Below are 16,415 nucleotides of genomic sequence, written 5' to 3'. Positions count from 1 at the left end.
AGCTACGGTCCAGCTGGGTTGCTGCCTGAGATCAGTTCAGCTAGATCCCCGCTGACCCAGTGGCAGATCACTCTGCCACTGTTAGGGGCCTGGACTGGGATGTGGGGGAGTCGGGCCTGTGTCCCTCTACTCCCTGCCACTCCTGGGGTGGCAGCCTCTCCAGCTTTGGCCAGGAGGCCTGTGGGAGTCTACAGTATGCTGGGTCCCCCTAGACTGTGTTGGATGCTTGCCCCTGCCTGAGGGCTGGAGCCCTAGATTGCTGGTACCCCACCCTGCTTACAGGCCAGGGTCCCCAGTTTGTTCACTGGTCTGCCCTGCCTGAAGGTTGAGGCCCTGTGCTTGGTACCCCACCCAATCTGAGGGCCTAGTTTCCCAGACTATACCTGGCTTTACCTCCCTGAAGGTTGGGCTTTAGACTGTTTGGTTCCCTGCCTTGTCTGAGGGCTTAGGCCCCTGGATCATTCACTGCTCTATGCTGCTGGAGGGATCGAGCCCTGAGACTGCTAACTTCCCCCTTATCTTGGACTATTATTCCAGGGGCATGACAGCAAAGAGGTGTGGCCTCCCTTGGAGACCGACAGCGAGGGGTGGCCACACGCCTACAACAATCCAATGGGTGAAAGCTGAAGCTAGACAAATTCAGACTGGAAATAAGGTGCACATTTTTAAGTGAGAGTAATTAACCACTGGAACAATTTACTAAAGGTGGTGGTGGATTCTCCACCAGTGACCATTTTTAAATCAAGATTGGATGTTTTTCTGAAAGATCTGCTCTAGGAATTATTTTGGGGAAGTTCTCTGGCCTGTGTTATACAGGCGGTGAGACTAGATGATCCTTCTGGCCTTGGAATCTATGAATCGATCTATGATTGGGACTGTCACAGGATGAGCTGGCCCTTTAAGAGAGTTGGGGTTCAGTTACCCCTGTGCCAAACTTGGCTCACCTCCCCAGGTGGAGGAAATGAGTAAAGTCACGTGATAGGGCCCTGTGATGAGGAGCAGGTCGGATCAGCTTGAGGGGGAGAGCCAAGCAGAGAACGGCTCTAGGGAGAGGAGCCCTGGGAGTTGATGCTCTATAAAACAGTAGGAGGGCTGATAATTAGGAAGAGGCCCTGGGAAGGAGAAGCAGGGCAGGTTAGTGTGAAAACTCTGTTAATTTGAAGTGATAGCTTATAATTTTATCAGGGTTTTCCTGATCCTGCTTGCAGGCTAAGGGGCTCTGTAAGGAAGCATGCAATCTTGGTGCCAGCCTAGAACAGGTGGGGTGAGTTGTGTGCCTCTGCCTTATGGAGCAGCCTTCTTTATCTCTCTCTGGTTTTGGTTCTTGTGTGTTAGGATACTGGGTTTAAAGAAATAAACTAGTGTTATGTTGCAACCATTTAAAAAGATAAAAACATAAAATACTCTGTCTGCATATGCTGTTAACATAACTATGGTTTTGGGCAGGGAGGCAGACGGCCCAACTCTTTGGGGTTGCCAGGGCTTGGGAGCTCACAGAAGAGGTACATGGATTCCCTTTACACTGCCACCCTGTGGTGGGGGGTGTAGTGATCCCTCTTATAGCTGCTGCACTGATTAAAGCCCAGGAGTTGCTGGCCGTTGAGCTGGGAAGCATGGGCTGGGAATGAGTAGAAGGCAAGTGAAGCGAAAACAGATGCTCAGGAGGGAAGGGCTGTACCTGGCGAGATGGGCAGAAGATTGATGTTGATCCATCCCCATGTGATTTAGGTGGAGAGCCGAGTCAGTGTGGTGACCACATTGTGCTAGAAAATACAGAGATCCAACCTGTGTGAGGAGAAACTGAGGCAGTGGATGGGCCTGAAACCAGATTGAGACAGGAACTTATTTCAAGACCCATAAATACTGTTTCTTAATGGTATTTAGGAGTAAAGAGAGGATTACAAATAGGAATATTCTCCCTTGGGCTCGCTGTCAACTCCAGGTGAAAAATGCCATTATATTTCGCATTAAAATAAAACAATATTAAACTCTGGAATAAAACCTTGGGAATGGGGGTAAATCTATGTGCAATCCTCTTCCCGCAAAAAACCCTCCAGCAACTGTAAGTGAATGTTATGTACTATGAGAGAAGGCTGGTCTGGTAGAAAAGGTACTGGACTGTCACTCTGGGGCCCCGGCTTCCATTCCTAGCTTCAACACATTCTTGATGGATGATTTTGGCTAAGTCGCTTCCCCTCTCGGCCTTATGGCAGGTGGGGGATTCCTAGGGCTTGGAGAGGGGTCCCAGCCAAGTACCTCTGCACAAACACCAACCCTCCCTCCGAGGGGAGGGGGTCAGATTTAACCCCTGAAACAAACACTGCCCTTAACTATAGAATACTTCTATCTAACCCAGGTAAAGCCAGGAGTAGACCTGGGTCAGCATGTCTAGCAGGGGTTATGCAATCTCTCATGCCCCTGATGCAACATACAGCACCCACCCCCTCCCCCATACTTGGCTTAGAGACACACTGATTCTCTGCCCCATGCCAGTGCAATCCCCTTCCTGCCTTTGGGTCAGCCCAGCCTGTGTGTGCGCTCCAAGGTGGACGTGTAGTGTGAGCTCAGAATGGTGGGTCCTGTTGCGCGGTCTCAGCTCTCCTGCCAGCTCCAGGCTGAGCGTTTATAAGAGTCTCCTTTTCCAAGCCGCACTGAACATGAGAACGGCCATACTGGGTCAGAACAAACGTCCATCTAGCCCAGTATCCTGTCTTCTGACAATGGCCAATGCCAGGTGCTTCAGAGGGAATGAACAGAACAGGTAATCATCAAGTGATCCATCCCCTGTCATCCATTCCCAGCTTCTGGCAAACAGAGGCTAGGGACACCATCCCTGCCCATCCTGGCTAATAGCCATTGATGGACCTATCCTCCATGAACTTATCTAGTTCTTTTTTGAACCCTGTTATAATCTTGGCCTTCACAACATCCTCTGGCAAAGAGTTCTACGGGTTGACAGTGCGTTGTGTGAAGAAATATTTCCTTTGGTTTGTTTTAAACCTGCTGCCTATTGATTTCATTTGGTGGCCCTAGTGCTTGTGGTATGAGAAGGAGTAAATAACACTTTCTTATTTACTTTCTCCACCCCAGCATATCCCCCCTTGAATCATCTCTTTTCCAACCTGAAAAGTCCCAGTCTTATTAATCTCTCCTCATACGGAAGCTGTTCCATACCCCTAATCATTTTTTGTTGCTCTTTTCTGTACCTTTTCCAATTGCAACATATCTTTTTTTTGAGATGGGTCGACCAGCGCTGCAGACAGTGCTCAAGATGTGGGCGTACCATGGATTTATATAGAGGCAATATGATATTTTCTGTCTTATGTATCCTTTACTTAATGACTCACAACATTCTGTTCGCTTTTTTGACTGCTGCTGCACATTGAGTGGATGTTTTCAGAGAACTCTCCACAACGACGCCAAGATCTTTCTTGAGTAGATAGAAGCTAATTTAGACCCCATCATTTTATATGTATTGTTTCTGTCTCTGCCCTAGCTCAGAGCTCCGGCTTCCTGCACCTGTGTCTTTTTGTTTCTTCTCTCTGAATTTTCCTGGGCTCATCCCTTGTCCCACCCCCATCTGCTCATTGGCTCAAACCCTCCCAGGGGTCACAGTTAATTCTGTTTGTTAGCTACAGAAGGATAGAGTTTAAGTGACTACAAGTAGTGACACACACAAGTCAGAATTGGTTACAAGAAAATAAAAGGTAACACACAAAGCAAAGGTCTCTCTCACCACCTGTTCCAGCAGTCTTACTGACTGAATTTCTTTCAGTCAGGATCTCTCCCCTGTCCAGTGCTGCTTCCTTTGTTCTTCAGGTGCTGATGATGCCATGGGTAAAGAGCAAGGGAGAGATGAGTTGGGGTGTCTGCCCTCTTCTCTTATTGCCCTTTTTCTTGTGCAGGAACCATCTCCAGCTGATGTTCAGGAGATAAAGTCCGTGTGGACAGGAACCTTAAACTGCTTCTTTGTCAAAATGTAGATCTTTTGCCCACACCTTCTCTCCTGCCAAAGAGAGGCCACTCAATCAGGTGATGGGGCCCTTGGATTCTGTTGACACCTGGTTGATGCATTGGCTAGCCTTTTGTCTCTGGAGAAATTGTTTGACTGCCCTGCAGAACATGTTGGAACACATCCCAGTAATATCACACAGTGGAATCTTATAACTTTACATACAATGTTCCCGCAGATATTTTACCTGGACAATAATGGTCAGCAAACCGTGAGTGTTCAAATGATACCTTACACGGTATGCTTTGTACAAAATTTAACATAATCAATGTAAAAGGGGTGAACATAGGGGTCAGGGCAGTCCCTAGCGGGGGTGCAGGGCCCAGGACACAGGCGCCGAGTTTCTAATTTGCTGGGGGTGCTCCCCCCAGCTCCCCCCAGGCCTAGCCCCCACTCCACCCCTCCCCCAAAACCCCACCTCCACCCTGCTTCTTCCCACCGCTGCTCTGTCCTACCTCTTCCAACCCCTGCCCCTCCCCCTCCCAAGAGCGCACTGTGCCCTCACTCCTCTTCCCTCCCCCCCCCGCACCTCCTGATGCCATGAAACATCTGATCCGTCGTAGGCGCTGAGAGGGAAGGGTGGGGGAGGTGCTGATTGGTGGGGCCCACCGGCAGGCAGGAGGCACTGGGGGGAGGGGGAGGTTCTGGTAGGGGGGCTGCCGGTGGCCGTCGCTCACCTTCTCACTGCCCCCCACCTGCCCGCCCGCCTCCTCACCCCCCTCCCGCCTGCCTGCCACTCGCCTCCCTGCTCTTCACAATTTTATCCAAGCACGGGCCCCCCCCAAAGTGCAGGACCCGGAGCAGTCACCCCGATTCGTCGTACCCAAGGGGCAGCTCGGATAGGGGTACAGACTGTCACACTCACCCTCTGTGGATATGACCAAACACCGAGACCATCATCCTGTGTAAAACTAAGACTGGCATAGGGGGCAAGGATTATACTGCCCAGGTGGAGCCATCTCCTGGCACCTGCGCAAACCCGACCATGGTGGCCCACAGCCTAGTCACTGTCAGGAAAGTCAGTTAGAGTCCTGCCAGTCAGAGTCCTGTACCACACCCATCAGTCCATAAGGCTGTACCACAATCAGGTCATTGCATGGGTACTCTGCCTTGACTGGGAAGATGTGGTGATGCCAGGAGTGCCTCCATTGCCCGGCAGAGCAGCATTAGAGAAGGCCTAGGAGAGTCCTGGCTCCAGGAGATAGACATGAGCACTACGTAGGTTACCACAGAACAGAGGCAGCATCTGGCCCAGCTGATCTGGAAACATTCTGCCACTTTCTCCAAGCAGCCAGCCTACTTTAGGTGTAAAAACAACGAGGTGTCCTTGTGGCACCTTAGAGACTAAATTTGTTAGTCTCTAAGGTGCCACAAGGACTCCTCGTTGTTTTTGCTGATACAGACTAACATGGCTACCACTCTGAAACCTGTCACCATACTTTAGGTGTGTGACCCACATCCAGTATCAGATCACCACCAACCACGCCCCGATCTGAGAGAGGTCCCAGCCGGTCCCACCTGCCTTATACCAACCAATGAAAGATGCTCAATGAAATGAAGGAAGCAGGTGTTACTGGAGTAAGCTGCAGCACCCATTGTCCTGGTAAAGAAAGACAGGGAAACTCCACTTCTGCATGGACTACTGGAAACTCAACCATGCATAAGGATATTTACCTACTGCCCTGCATAGAGGAGGCGTTGACTGCCCTTAAATCCACCTCCCTATTCTCCACCATTGACCTGGCTAGTGGGTATTGGCAGATACCGATGGTGCTGGAGGACCATCCATGTGAGAGACAGTCCAGGCTGGAGAGTTAAGGGGAACAGTGGTCCCACAGTCCCAGGCTAGGCCCCGAGTGTCAGGTTCAAGTAGCCTGGTCCCAGCAAGTCGGTGGCAGTCTAGCCCTGGCTCTCTGTTTGAGATCTAACCATGTCCCCAGCCATCTCTTTAAAGTCCATATTGGGGTATTTTATTTTATTTTTTTCTTAACGAAAGCGGAGATTCTGGTGTCATCACATGACTTCAAGGCTCTTAGTAACAAATCAAATATTGCCAGACTCATGCTAAAAAAATTGCAAGAGTTGGCCACCCTCCACCCTGTGTCTGACTTAATTATTTAGACTTCAAGCTCTTTGGGGAAGGGACTTTCTCTTACTATGTTTGTCCAGTGCCTAGCACAATGGGGCCATACTCTTGGCTGGGGCCTTAGATGCCACAATCATACAAATATGAAAGGTTTCTTGATGAAAATGTTACTCTAGATTCAACCTAGCATGCCTACTGCATTTATCTCCAGTTGCTATGGCGCCAGGGTAATTTTCCTAGCACAATAGAGTAAATAATACATCAAAGGTACCTGTCACTAAGCGTCCCTGTCTTGTGCATCTTCTTCCTTGATGAATATTTCAAGGGCATTCTTTTAGTTAACAGGCTTCTTTTTCATACTGAGGCAGCACACGTTGTTTTTGACAACTCCCCTCCATTATACTATTTTTTTTCTTTATAGGTGACTACATGAAATTAAAATAAGTTGATGCCTTTTTGATCAAATGCATGAAAGTACCACAGGGATTGTACGTTCTGCTTCATAAACTGGGATGAGAATTTCACAAACAGTGGCAAAGGGCTTGATGTGTATTTTGGTAAAAGTAAAATAAGAACCATCCCTACCTGAAGCTTTCCTGCATAACACAAATCCAAAACTGGCATCTTTGTCGAGACTTGAAAAATTTTTGGCTGACTTCACTATGTTATGCTGGGGGTTGGGCAATTACATTGCTTTATTGAGGCTGTTGGGCATTGTGGCTGCTTTCTATTCAGGCAAAATGGGGGAACAATTAAATATCCCTGTGTTTAGTGATAGCTGAAACTATGGAAAACCACCGCCCAAGCACTAGACCTCATGCAAACGTGGGCAATGGGTGTGCATGCAGTCCAAGGCGTTTCCGGGGGGGAGGAGTGGGGGAGGGCTCTGATAAAAACACAGGGGAGGGGGACTGATTTGATTGCGTGTGTGCGTGTCTGTGTACGCGCAGAAGAAGAAAGAAGCAGACAGAGAAGGCATCAGAAAAGCCAATGAAAAAGGCAAGGGAAGCATTGGCAGCATTGCCGAGAGAAAGCATGCTTTTTGGGCAGAGTGCTGGATGAAAAAAGGCTTGGAACTGTAACCAGGGAAACTGCCTCCCGTTTGATTCTTTTTGTGTTCAGAGAAACAGGGCTTTCTTTGTAAATAAACAGGATTGTAGCAAAGAAATACCCGACTCTTATCAATTTTTCCTTATGGAAACAATCTTCAGAATCCCGAATATTCGTAACAATTATTTTTCATCTGTATTTCCAGATTTCAGACAGGAGTAGAAGCATAAGAAAACATGTGAGAGAGCCTGATCTCATCATATCTCCAGCTTGCGCAGAAGCAGGAGATCCTGGAAATCTGTTACGGCATCCTGTGCTGCAGAGATTTCCAACTCTGGAGAAGCTTTTGAATAGCATCTGGACTAAACCGCTAAGCCTTCGGGGGCTTGCCCCTTTAGGCAAAGCATTGGTCCACATATTGAATATGGGAGCAGAAAAATATTCTGTTTTGAGTTGTCGGTGGGCCTCCACATGTACCATGCAACTATAATAAGGTAGCAGTGAAATGAACTGGCTGGTGTAGCTGCCCGAGGCTCTGTCAATGTGATGTTCCACATTGGCCATGACGAACAGCAGCACGGTGACATCCTAGAAGTCCTGGTGGCTCCCAGATTTATCATCATGTGTATCCATTACAGTCCACTTCAGGGATGCCCATTGTGTGTGTCTCTTCTGCATCCACTCTGGCTCCTTTTTTAGTCCACCTAAGTTCAAGTCTGAATAATGTGTTTTCTCCTGGAACATGCACTCTTCAGGCTGCCTAGTGACATATGTTTCTAGCACACTTGTGCTGCCATTTGTTCTCACTTTTCCTGGTTTTGTAACTATAAAATGTGTGGGAAGAGCAAAATGTGCGTGTTTTGCTGTTTTCAAGACTAGTATTATCATTTGAGATCTAGTTTTAAAATGTCCAGTCCCTGCCTTTACTCCTTGGTTTGAGGAAGGGGTGGCCTGGATTAGCAGAGCACTACTAGGAAGGTGATGGGTGGAGTCCATGGAACTATGCCTGTGAAGGAGACACAATCCTCAACACTTAGGGAATTAGTGGGGAGACAAAACAAGGAAGTGTGGGGGCAAAGGAAGTGGCTGGGATCATAGAATCATTGAAGATTAGGGTTGGAAGAGACTTCAGGAGGTCATCTTGTCCAACCCCCTGCTCAAAGCAGGACCAATCCCCAACTAAATCATCCCAGCCAGGGCTTTGTGAAGCCGGGCCTTAAAAACCTCTAAGGATGGAGATTCCACCACCTCCCGAGGGAACCCATTCCAGTGCTTCACCACCCTCCTAGTGAAATAGTGTTTCCTAATATCCAACCTAGACCTCCCCCACTGCAACTTGAGACCCTTGTTCTGTCATCTGCCACCACTGAGAACAGCTGAGCTCCATCCTCTTTGCAACCCCCCTTCAGGTAGTTGAAAGCAGCTATCAAATCCCCTCTCATTCTTCTCTTCTGCAGACTAAATAACCCCAGTTCCCTCAGCCTCTCCTCATAAGTCATGGGCCCCAGCCCTCTAATCATTTTTGTTGCCCTCTGCTGTGCTCTCTAATTTGTCCACATCCTTTTTGTAGTGGGGGGCCCAAAACTGGATGCAATACTCCAGATGTGGCCTCAGCAGTGCCAAATAGAGGGGAATAATCACATCCCTCGATCTGCTGGCGATGCTCCTACAAATAGCCTTCTTGGCAACAAGGGCACAGTGCTGACTCATATCCAGCTTCTCATCCATTGTAATCCCCAGGTCCTTTTCTGCAGAACTGCGGCTTAGTCAGTTGGTCCCCAGCCTGTAGCAGTGCCTGGTATTCTTCCTTCCTAAGTGCAGGACTCTGCACTTGTCTTTGTTGAACCTCATCAGATTTCTTTTGGCCCAATCCTCCAATTTGTCTAGGTCACTCTGGAACCTATCCCTACCCTCCAGCGTATCCACGTCTGCCCCCAGCTTAGTGTCATCCGTGAACTTGCTGAGGGTGCAATCCATCCCATCATCCAGAAGATCATTAATGAAGATATTGAACAAAACCGGCCCTGGGACAGACCCTTGTAGCACTCCCCTTGATACCGGCTGCCAACTAGACATCGAGCCATTGATCACTACTGTTGAGCCTGACAATCTAGCCAGCTTTCTATTCACCTTATCGTCCATTCATCCAGCCCATACTTCTTTAACTTGCTGGCAAGAATACTGTGGGAGACCGTATCATAAGCTTTGTTAAAGTCAAGATATAGCACGTTGTAGCTGGGTGATTACCCCGCTCCTGCCCTGAAGGGCTTAAAACAGCCCTGGGAGAGGGCTGTGGCAGGGGAAAGGCTGGGCTGATTGGAAAGCAGCCACAGTGGTGGCTGGCTTAATGAGGGCCCAGCTGGCCCTTATAAGAAGGCTGTGAGCCAGAGGCCCAAGAGGAGTCTCTCTCCAGGCTGAGAGAGAGCAGGGCCTGGCTGCCTGCAGAAAGGGGACTGGGAGTGAAGCAGGGCTGGGGAGAGCCAGAGGAGCAGGGGAGCTCCAGGCTGGCAACTCCCCAGGCTGCAGGGCCTGGTCCAAGGCCCATAGAGGTACTGGGAGGCAGAGGAAGGCAGCAGTTCTGAACCCCCTTGCCTATAATGAGTGGCTTTTACACTGCAGTCTGCCCCAGGGAGCGGGGGCTTAGTGATGACTGGCAGTAGCCCAGACTGAGGCAAGGTGGGGATTAGAGGGTTGGGGGTTTCCCAGAGAGGGAAGACCCATAGAGACTGGTGGGGGTATTGCCAGGGGGAAGCCCCCGGGTAAAGGGGCACCGGGTCCGGGAGGGACACGGGGGCCAGCAGCAGAGGGACACCGGCCTGCAGAAGGCGCTCCAAAGGCGGAAAGCTAATTCCCTGAGATGACCAGCAGGAGGTGCCGCAGGGGTGAGTCCTGCACTGTTTACACACGTGCAGCACTTTCCCCATATCCACTAAGCCAGTTATCTCATCATAGAAGGCAATCAGGTTGGTCAGGCATGACTTGCCCTTGGTGAATCCAAGTTGACTGTTCCTGATCACCTTCCTCTCCTCCAAGTGCTTCAAAATGGATTCTTTGAGGATTTTTCCAGGGACTGAAGTGAGGTCTGTAGTTCCCCAGGTTCTCTTTCTTCCCTTTTTAAAATATGGGCACTATATTTGCCTTTTTCCAATCATCTGGGACCGCCCATGATCGCCACGAACTTTCCACGGTAATGTGCTAAAATGGTTTGAGTCCTTCCTGGATGGGAAACTTGACCTTCACGACTAGTCCCCTTGCTTGTGGGGTTCCACAAGGATCCATTCTTTCTCTGGTCCTTTTCAACATCTATATGCCGTCACTAGGTGAACAGGTCAGATGACATGGACTCAAGTGCTAGCAATATGCAGATGATACATGGCTCTACCTATCCTTCACCATATACAACCACACTAGTACCATCAAGATGGCCCAGAGCTTGGATGAGATCAGCTCATGGATGCCGAACAACTGGCTGAAGCAGAACCCGAGCAAGGCAGAAGTGATGCTGGTGGGCAGAGGAAAGCATTCTGAAGAGCTTGCATCCATGATGCAGTCTTCTTTGATGGAAGGTTCACACCCGCAGTTGGTCAATTCAGAAGGTAGTGTAGGAGTGCTCTTGCATTGGAGATGCTGAGCTCCAACCTAGCAGCATCCACGAATATAATTTTCTACTACCTCCAGCTGGCCAGGAAACTTTGGCCCATCATGGTGTATGAAGACCTGGCTTTAATTATTCATGCCGTTGTCACCTCTTGGCTGGACTATAGCAATGCGATGTACCTGGGCATGAAACCTGCAATACTTATGGCACTTCAACCAGTACTAAAGGCAGAAGCATGTCTCCTCAGCAACACAGGCTACCATGTGTACGAGGCCTCTCATGCTCTCTCTGGTGGCTTCCCATAAACTTCAAGGTCTCTGTTCTTATTTTTCAAGGCACTAAATGGCCTGGGCCTGGGATACCTAAAAGATCCTAAAGCTATAGACCATAGTCAACAACTTCACTCCTCTGGCACAATGGAATGTGCTCTAATAAAAGTGCAGGGGAGAGAGCTTTCTTGGGGGCTGGTCCGAGACCATGGAATGAACACCCTCAGGAACTAAAGACCATCCCAAACATCACCACATTTTGCTCCAACTGTACGCTACATGTCTTCTGAAGATGTTCAAATACTGTGGTGCAGTGCAAGAATCTATACAGAATAGAATTTTCCTGTCAGTTTTGTGGGATTTTGCTTTCATCTGCTACATCCTGATGCGTTAGGTCGATGCACTTCTGTTCCATTTTGACAACCCATGATTCTGACTCATGGGGCATTACTGAATGGGCTGCGCCAGTGCAGATGCTGCTTATCAGACCAAAAATCAGTTTGCTCTTTCATTTCTCACAATTACATCCTAACCCAGCCTGATGCAGTCACATTGGCCTTTTCATGCTGTTGAAAGCTCCTTTTATTTTCTGGGAGACTTGTAGATACTGATTTATGTTGAGGAGGGGGTAGCTGTTCAGTGTGATCTTGTTTTCCTTTGCATCAAAACCAGTCTGGTTTTTCTGCGAAGCTTTCTTCTTCATCTGTTCTCCTTAAGTTCAGAGCCCATTTGAATTTTTCTGCTTTTATGGTTAAGCTTTGTTCCTTATCAGTCCTTGCAAGCAGCCTGTGCATGTTTATTAGCACAATCAATGGAAAGAATTTGGGTGGAGCTGGATCAGGACCGGAATGTGCAATTGTGAGCACGGTGACTATTTTCATTAGGCCAATTCTTGTTCCTCATAGAATCATAGAATATCAGGGTAGGAAGGGACCTCAGGAGGTCATCTAGTCCAACTCCCTGCTCAAAGCAGGACCAATCCCCAGACAGATTTTTGCCCCTGATCCCTAAATGGCCCCCTCAAGGATTGAACTCTCAACCCTGGGTTTAGCAGGCCAATGCTCAAGCCACTGAGCTATCCCTCATCTAGCAAACAATCCTGTGAGCTTGTCTCAGCCTTCCTTATAGACCCATCTACTCCACCCTAGTCAGAGGGAGTTCAAGTGTGGGCAGCCTGAACCATCAGGCCCTATGTGTTCTGATGAGAGCTTGTCTTTTCTGCAGGAAATTCCAATGTTTCAGAAAAGGTTTTATTCCAGTTTGGAATGAAAATCAGAAATTTCTAAATTTCCTACTTTAAAAAAAAAATTATTTGAAAAAAAACCCGAAACATTTCATTTAGAAAAAGCTCCTGGGTTTTTCAGGCTCCGAGTTCCGTGGTAGCCTGCTTGGGTTGCTGGGGTCACCTGGGCAGCCTGGCCCTGCTGACTATCTTGATATAGCTATAGAGATATACAAATAAAATTAGGGCTGTCAGGCAATTAAAAAAATTAATCGTGATTAATTGTGCGATTAAAAAAAATTATTGTGATTAATCGCAGTGTTGAACAATAACAGAATACCATCTATTTAAATATTTTTGGATGTTTCCACATATATTGATTTCAATTACAACACAGATTACAAAGTGTACAGTGCTCACTTTATATTTTTATTATAAATATTTGCACTGTACAAATAAAAGCAATAGTATTTTTCAATTCACTTAATGCAAGTACTGGAGCGCAATCTCTTTATCATGGAAGTTGAACTTACAAATGTAGAATTACTTACGAAAAATAACTGCACTCAGAAATAAGACAATGTAAAACTTTAGAGCCTACAAGTCCACTCAGACTTAGTTACTTCTTGTTCAGCCAATCACTCGGACAGACAAGTTGGTTTACGTTTTCAGGAGATAATGCTGCCTGCTTCTTGTTTAGAATGTCCCCTGAAAGTAAAAACAGGCGTTCGCATGGCACTGTTGTAGCCGGCGTTGCAAGATACTTACGTGCCAGATGCAATATGCCCCTTCATGCTTCAACCACCATTCCAGAGGACATGCATCCATGCTGATGATGGGTTCTGCTTGATAACGATCCAAAGCAGTGCAGACCGACACATGTTCATTTTCATCATCTCCGTCAGATACAACCAGCACAAGGTTGATTTTTCTTTTTTGGTGGTTCGGGTTCTGTAGTTTCTGCGTCAGAGTGTTGCTCTTTTAAGACTTCTGAAAGCATGTTCCACATCTCATCCCTCTCAGATTTTGGAAGGCACTTCAGATTCTTAAATCTTGGGTCGAGTGCTGTAGCTATCTTTAGAAATCTCACATTGGTACCTTCCTTGCATTTTGTCAAATCTACTGTGAAAGTGTTCTTAAAATGAACAACATGCTGGGTCATCATCTGAGACTGCTACAACAGGAAATATATGGCGGAATGCAGGTAAAACGGAGCAGGAGACATACAATTCTCCCCCAAGGAGTTCAGTCACAAGTTTAATTAACGCATTATTTTTTTAACAAGCGTCATCAGCATGGAATAGTGGCCAAAGCATGAAGGGGCATACGCATGTCCCTAGGCCAAAAGTATAACTAGGTTCAAAAATGTATAAGCTTTATACAGGGTAAAACGGATTTATTTGGGTTTAGATCCCACTAGGAATTGGGCATCTGAGTGTTAAAGGCAGGAACACTTCTGTAAGCTGCTTTCAGTCAAGCCTGCAGCTTTGAGGCAAATAATTCAGATCCTGGGTCTTTGTTGGAGCAGACAGGTGTGTCTGGCTCAGCAAGACAGTGTGCTGGGGTCCCGAGCTGGCAGGGAAAACAGGGGCAGAACTAGGCTTGGCACATTGGGTGGCAGCTCCCAAGGGGGGGTTCTGTGATCCAACCCGTCACACGATCAACGGAGCATCATGGCACAGCTATAGCACCTCCAGTCAGGGGCATCCTGGAGGCACATTTATATGCTCATCAAAGTACGTTATCGCATCCCACATAGAGCAGTGCCTCTTAGACCCCAATGGCATGGATTGTGTCCCCTGGGCAAATGGGTCTTCTTTTGAGGTAGACCAGATGAGGGAGAGCAGTTCTCTCTGAATTGTGGTGCTGGCAAAATTACTGGGCTTGAGGACTTAGGGGGGGCTCCGAAGTCAGTTCTTCACTTCTCTGCTAGTATTCTTCCTTCCGTGGTAGAGCATTGGCTTTCCCATTTTGTTTTTCTGGGCATTAGGTAATAGTAAACTAAAACCAAGAAAAGAACAAGGCCCACCTTAATTGCCTCTGGTTCTTGCAGAGGTACTGGAGGTTCTTATGGTCAGTGAAAACCTGTAATGGGTGCCAAGGTGGTGCTGTCATTCCTCAAACACAGTTTTCATAGCTCCATCTCCAGTATTTCATAGCTTAACTTTGCGGGGATAATTTTTCAAGAATAGAATGCACAAGGGTACAGAACTGACTGGGGTCCAAGACGCTGTTAGAGTACTGCCCCTCAGGCTACATTGGATGCATCTGCTTCCATTATAAATGGACAGGTTGGCTTAGGGTGTGCCAGAATTGGGGCCATGGTGAAGGCAACTTTTAGCTGATCAAAAGAGAGCTAAGCTTTGAGAAGCCAAGTGAACCGCGTGGCTTTGTGAAGGAGGGAAGTCAGGGGAGTTATTAATTTGGAGAAGTTGGGAATGAATCTCCTATCAAAATTTGCAAAATCCATGAAGTGCCGAAGTTCCCAGAGAGTCTGGGGTGCTGTCCAGTTATGGATAGCTTCCACCTTCTGAGGGTCATCTGTATTTCCTCCAGGGAGATGGCTGTACCCCAAAAATTCAATGGCAGCCTGTCGAAGCTGCACTTTTCCAGTTTAACATAAAAACTATGCTTCCGTAGTCTCTCCAGGACAGAGCAGACATGGTGGCAATGCTGCTCAGGGTCCTCAGAAAATACTAGTATATTGTCAAAGTAGATAATCATGTTCTGGTCCAGGATGCCCCTGAACAGACAGTTCACAAATGTTGAAATGTGGCAGGGACATAGGTGAGGCCAAACAGCATCACCAAGTATTCAAAGTTCCCATATCGGGTACAAAAAGCAGTCTTCCATTCATCCCCAGGCCTTATGTGCACTAGATTATATGCCCCCCCCCGAAGATCTAGTTTCATGAAGATACTGGCAGTCCTCGGGCAATCCAGAAATTTCAGAATGAGGGGCAAGGGGTACCGAAGAGTCACTTGGTTCAATGTGTGATAGTCTATACAGGGGCATAGTGACCCATCCTCCTTCTTTGCAAAGAGGACTGGTGCTCCCACTGGAGAGATAGATTGCTGAATGAAGCCTGTAGTGAGGTTTTTCTGGGTATACACACATAGTGCTTCCAGCTGTGGTTCAGACATAGAGTATATCTATCCATAGGGCACCTTTTCCCCTGGCTGCAGGTCTATTGGACTGTCGTATTCTCTGTGTGGAGGTAGTGAGTCTTCATTTTTATTTTTGAACACATCCAGGTAGTCACGGTACTTAACAAGGAGGCTGAAGTTCTGGCCTGGAGCCGCTCCTGTTTGGCTAGCCCCTGTTGTCTGGGGTTCTACTTCTGAGGCCCTCATCCAACCCTAGGCCCCTGGGTGCAGGTCGCTTGGAGGTTTGTTGGAGGCACACTTTCTGACAGTATTCGGAAGAGAAACTAATGCTCCTTGGCCACCAGGAGATACATAAATCATGCCACTCCAACCAAGGAATGACAAGGATTATTGGGAAGAATGTGGAGCGGATCACTTCAAAGCATATTATTTCTTGGTGCCCTTCCATTATGGCCTCTAAGGGGATGGTCTCTTGAGTCACCTATCTTGACAGTAGGGTGACCCATCAATCGTCTCCACCAGGTCCAGTGTGAGTTTCAGCTGGAGAGGGATCGGAAAGGTTTTGGTTGCCTCAGCATCCCCGGAGTCTACCATTGTTAGTCTTGGGGTGATCTGCTGTGCTTTCCCCAAGACCTGCAACGCAATAGTAACTGGAAATGCTGGGATACTCCATGATTCCCACGTCAGGTTCTATTTGAGGGAAGGAGGGGTAGTTCTGGAGCATGAAATGCTGCTGGTACCCACGCTGTACTGGGCCTGGGCTGGTCCATTTCCCAAGTTCTTCTGAGCTGGGCACAAAGCAAGGGCCTTATCTATGAGAGCGTGCCATGCTTAGGGAGCTGCCTGGAAGAAGGCACAGAAGTGATCTTATGGGAGGCTGACAGGTGGGCAGACAAGGATGGAAACAATGGCAGGGTGTGTGTGTGAATCTCAACAAGGGAGGATGGGAAGGGATGGCAGGGTTATGTAGAATGCTGAAGGTGGTGATAGGAAGCTTAAATCTATATTGGTAGCTGCATTTTGTATGGCTTAAAGGGAGACAATGTATGCATTTGGGAGGCTAAAGGGGTG

General features: G+C 47.8%; 1 long non-coding RNA gene across 6 annotated transcripts in view; it reads left to right on the top strand.

Annotated features, from left to right (window-relative positions):
- LOC101935537 (uncharacterized) overlaps positions 1–16,415 on the top strand; it is a 49,140-nt gene that overhangs the window by 6,828 nt on the left and 25,897 nt on the right. Inside the window, exon 2 of one of the 6 annotated variants that reach the window (XR_010601650.1) lies at positions 3,906–4,223. The exons of the other annotated variants lie outside the window; for them this stretch is intronic. This is a non-coding gene — a long non-coding RNA (uncharacterized LOC101935537). The remainder of the gene's footprint in view (positions 1–3,905; positions 4,224–16,415) is intronic. 6 annotated transcript variants of the gene reach the window in all.

This window comes from Chrysemys picta, chromosome 5 (assembly GCF_011386835.1).
Source record: "Chrysemys picta bellii isolate R12L10 chromosome 5, ASM1138683v2, whole genome shotgun sequence".
NCBI classification, from domain to species: Eukaryota; Metazoa; Chordata; order Testudines; family Emydidae; genus Chrysemys; species Chrysemys picta.
The sequence above is the reverse complement of the archived record's forward strand: the minus strand, read 5'-3'. Positions and strand labels throughout refer to the sequence as shown.